The 5,147-nt window shown below is 39.1% G+C and overlaps 1 non-coding gene across 1 annotated transcript; it reads left to right on the top strand.

Annotated features, from left to right (window-relative positions):
• Positions 1-2,960: 2,960 nt before the first annotated feature.
• LOC150065381 (U6 spliceosomal RNA) lies at positions 2,961-3,061 on the top strand. Its single transcript, XR_016535098.1, has one exon. It is a non-coding gene; the product is annotated as a U6 spliceosomal RNA (small nuclear RNA).
• The last annotated feature ends 2,086 nt before the right edge of the window (positions 3,062-5,147 follow it).

Below are 5,147 nucleotides of genomic sequence, written 5' to 3'. Positions count from 1 at the left end.
TTCCATACAGTAGTAGCCTCTATTGGGGTCTTTTCGGGGCCATATACCTCATAATAATCTTGAATTCTTTTTCCTATCCGCTGCCAGGCTTTTTGGAATGCCTCCTCTACAGACCTCGGGCATGCTTCCTCGAGAAACTGTAGGAAGCTCTGAAGCACCCCCTCTTCCACCCACGTTCCGTGGGCTTCAAATAGGCCTGTTAAGATCGGTAGAAATAACTCATGGCTATTAGCTTGACCCATAATTATTACTCCTAACTATACTCTCTTAATAGTCCTACGATGTGTTACTCACCACAGGGAGGGGTCCTTCACCTTCGTCCCAGATTTTCAGGGTCCCTGTTCGGACGCCAGATGCCGGGGCCTCCCGGCAGCAAATTGGGGTTCCTGAAATAAGGGGCAGGGACTGGAAAAATTAGAAGAGAGACAAACACATCGGGTCCAGGAGGTCTGCAGCCCAAGCAAAAACTGCCGCCTCGTTTATTCTTAACACAAAGTTTTTATCCCCTCCCGAGACCAGGGCCCTCCCAGGTGTTACATCCAGATCGTTAATCAGGGAGCTGTTGAGGGTTACATTCATATGGTAAATCTCAGATCAATTGAACAGGAGAAGGCCAAAAAACAATAAGACAATCAAGCAATTATCTGATGCAAATCAAAGTACAGTTTGTTTCCACTCTTGCTCCCGACATAACTGGTGAAAATTTAATTAATTAAAGTTATTGAAAATGGCCTTTAGGTCATAGAGTGAATACAGAAACTTTTATCCAAGAAATCTTAATAAACTTTTTAAAATTTAATTTGATTTTTCAATAATTGAGGCTTAGCTGTTGCATGAAAACAAAAACTATACATTTTAATGAGATAATGTAATGTTTCAACAAATGCATATAATGTGTATTTTATCTAGGCTAAATATGTTATCTCCCCAAACATTTATCATTTCTGTATGGTGAGATCTTTCAAAATTCTTTCTTGTAATTGATGGAAACGTGGAGTAAATTAGTGTTTCCTTAGGTATCATATTGTATACTAAAACTACTTGATCTTGTAACTTAGCATTCATTAACCAACCTTCCTCCACTTCCTCTCTCCCTACTATCCACAGTCTGTGTTTAGCTTCATTCTGCTCTCAACTTCTATGAGCTCAACTTTTTTTTCATATATTTTTATTGTAATTAATAGAAGGGTTACATTATATTCACCATATAGAAGGTGCATTACTTCGCATACATTGATACCCTTTCTCATGTCTTGGTCCCCATTTCCCTCCCCCCACCTCCACTCCTCGTTCCTCATCTTGTTTTCCCCCCTTCCCTATCCTATTTCAAATAACCAAATAAGTATATATACAATAACTTTTGTAGATTCCACATATGAGTGGGAGTGAGCAGTACTTGTCCTTCTGTGCCTGGTTAATTTGACTTCTAGTTCCATTCATCATGTCACAAATGATAGGATTTCACTGTGTGTGTGTGTGTGTGTGTGTGTGTGTGTGTGTGTGTGTGTGTGTAATGGAGCAGGAGCATAGCCTAGTGGTAGAGTGCTTGCCTAGCATGCATGAAGCCCTGAGTTCAATTCCTTGGTACGACATACACAGAAAAAGTCAGAAGTGGTGCTGTGGCTCAAGTAATAGAGCACTTGCCCAGGCCCTGAGTTCAAGGCCCAAGACTGGAAAAAAAATGTCTTTGTATGCTTCTTATAGATTTTTGGATGAATAGTTTGCAAATGTCTTCTTCCATCCAGTCTGTCCCCTGTTTTTTAGGTCTTGATTGGAATACCAAGAATCTGATATCATGTATCATGAACTGTGTTTCCTCATTTATTCCCCACACCCAGCTCAACGTACTGGAAAAATCACTGCTAATATGGCCAAAAGACAGTGTTATCTCATTCTTCATTTCCCTGGGTATTTTCCTAACAGGAATTTTCTTGGCATTCCTCATCTTTCTTGGCTGTCTGTTACAAAATCTACTTAACCTGGAGAGTGTAGCCAAAAAGGTTGAAATCTTCCTTTCTTCATGAAGCGAAGCGCTTACTGCAGATAAGGCTGATTAAAAACACTCGGCCAGCAAATATCCCCATCACACCTCACTTGTATAGTTTCCAAACTGGGAAAAGCAAACTGAGATAACCAGAATGCCCCTGGAAGCACTCTGTTTAAAGCTGAAATCACTTAGACAAGAGGGCTGATTTGCCTGGCCCTAGCCAGAGTGCAGAGATTTTGCTAAGAGGCAAAGGGCTGACCATACAAATGGAACTCCATATTTATCCCTGAGAATTGTCAAGTCTGTGGGCATACTGCAGGGGGAGTTGAAGACTAAAGGTACCCTAAAAATGGAGAATTTAATCATGAGCAAGTAAAAGGTCTGTTGATCCAGAAAACAACTAAGGATTAGGGCAGAGAGACAGTCAAAAAGAACCAGAAGGGAAGCAAAGATTGTGACTGTTAAGAGATCTAAATTTAAGCAGATGAAATAGTACAGTAATTTATATATCTGTTTCTTAAAAAGAACAAAAGCACCTCAACTTTCAATCAATAGGATCTTCTAGCTGAATATTAAATAAATGAGGCAGACAAAAGAGAAGGGGGGATAAAAGGACAAAGACATCCTGGCTAAAATTGCTGTCATTCTAAGAATGTTGTGCACATACCCAAGGCTGAGTTTTCTCAGGAGCAACATAAAAGACATCACTGAAATAGTCCAACTAAGTTAATTATCTGTCAGGAAATGCGAATCCAAACCACAATAAGATACCACTTCATGACACAAAGATAGCAAAATTAAAGAGATATGTTAGAAAGGATGTATAAAATTAAAACCCTCTATCCTGCTAGGGAAATATTAATGGTTTGATAACATTGGAAATCAAGAAGGTTGTGTAGAGTTACCATAGGAATTTCCCTCTGTGTGTACATCCAAGATAAATGAAAGCATAAATTCATGCAAAAACCTATATGTGATTTCAGGAATACACATACCAGAATTGAATGATACAGAGAATATTAGTATGGCTCCTTCACAAAGAGGACAAGCAAATTCACTGTGTTCCTTTTTTTTGTGTGTGGGTCATGGGGCTTGAACTCAGCCTGGGCGCTGTCCCTGAGCTCTTCAGCTCAAGGCTCCCACCCTATCCCAAGAGTCAAGCCCCACTTCCTGTTTTCTAGAGGTTAATTGGAGATAAGAGTCTCAGATCCTTTTGTGCCCAGGCTGGCTTTGAACCTTGATTCTCAGATCTCAGCCTCCTGAGTAGCTAGGATTACAGGCATGAGTTACCGTGCCCAGCTATTCCATATTTTTTAAGAAAAATAAAATGATAAGAAAGAAAGAATAAGAAATTATATTTGCAGATGATACAATTGTATACTTAAATGATCCTGAAGATTCCTCTAGAAGACTTTTAGATCTGATAAACACTACCAGCAATGTATCGTGATATAAAATAAACATTAGAAACTAGTTTTTCTAAGGCAGGCACCAGTGGCTGATGCCTGTAATTCTAGCTACTCAGGATCTGAGATCTGAAGATTTGAGGTTCAAAGCCAGCCTGGTGAAGAAAGTCTGTGAGACTCTAATCTCCAATTCGCCACCAAAAAAAACTGGAAGTGGAACTATGGCACAAATGGTAGAGCTCCAGCCTTGAGCAAAATAGCTCAAGAACAGTACCCAGGTCCTGAGTTCAAGCCTCCCCACCCCACACTCCACCTCCCCACCAAAAAAAGTAGCTTTTCTAAATACCAATAATGAAAATCCTTTTTAAAAAAAAAGAAAGAAAAGAAATTCATAAAACAATCCCATTCACGATAGCTTCTTTATTCAATAATTAGGAATATGCTAATTAGGAATAATTAGGAAATGAAGAACCTCTACAATGAAAACTATGAAACTCTGAAGAAATAAACTGAAGAAGAAAAGATGAAAAGACCTCCTATGTTCACGAATCATCAAAATTAATGTTGTTAAAATTGTCTATTCTCCTGAAGCTGTCAATAGACTCAATGTAATTCCCATCAAAATTCCAATGATACTCTTTATAGAAATAGAAAAATTATTAACATTATGTGGAAAAATTACTAACATTATATGGAATCACAGAAGACCTTGAATGGACAAACTAATTCTGACCAATTTTCTACCAAGATGCCAAAATCATATGATGGAGAAAGTCTTTTCAATAAACAGTACTAAGAAAATGGGATTGCTACATATAGAAGAAACTTGCTGGGTGTGGTGGCTCACCCTGTAATCCTCAGGAGGCTGAGATCTGAGGATCAAGGTTCAGAGCCAGCCCCGCCACCAAATGACCTGAACTCTTATCTCCAACTAACTTCTAGGAAACAGGAAGTGGGGCTTGGCTCTAGGGTAAGGTAGCTTTGAGCTGAAGAGCTCAGGGACAGTGCCCAAGCCCAGAGTTCAAGCCCCATGACCAACAAAAAGAAGAAAAAGATGATGAAGAAGGAGAAGGAGAAGGAGAAGGAGGAGGAGAAGAAGGAGAGGAAGACTGAAACTAGATTCCTGTGTCTCAAATCAACACAAAATGTACAAAAATCAATCAAAATGCATCAAACACCTGAGGCGAAACAGTGACCCGAAACATTGAATCAATTACATTGGGAAAACATCTGATGACAGAGGAGTAGACAATGGCTTTCTGAGTAGGACTTCAATAAAGGAAAATAGAGGTAAGAAGTGACTAATGGAATTGCAACTAATTGAAAAGCTTCTGCCTAGTAATTACCAGACCAGTTACCAGAATGAAGAATCAGCCTGGAGAATGGGAGAAAACCTTGGCAATCTATTCTTTTGACAAAGGACCACAGTAAGCTCAGTTAATCAAATACTGCTTGCTCTCACTCATGGGAAGAATCTAGAGTTTAATAACAACAATAGCAGGAGCAGCAGAGTAAGATTGTAGAAGGTGGACTGTTTAATGAGTAGAAGAGGAAGAGGGGATGAATATGATCTAAGTCCATTATCTATGTATGTGCTTGAAAACAACATTGTGCAATCCAGTGGAAGTTGTTAAAGCGAGGGAGGTGGTTAAGAAAGAATGAAAAGATGGGTACCTTACATGGTAAATTGTGTGTACATCAGTTTTATTTCAACGAAGCTTTAGATTTTAAACACTGGTAACTAAAACACCAAA

This window comes from Megascapheus bottae, chromosome 3, assembly GCF_031878675.1.
Source record: "Megascapheus bottae isolate mThoBot1 chromosome 3, mThoBot2.hap1, whole genome shotgun sequence".
Classification (NCBI taxonomy): Eukaryota; Metazoa; Chordata; class Mammalia; order Rodentia; family Geomyidae; genus Megascapheus; species Megascapheus bottae.
Note: the sequence above shows the minus strand (reverse complement) of the source record. Positions and strands in the feature narration are given on the sequence as shown.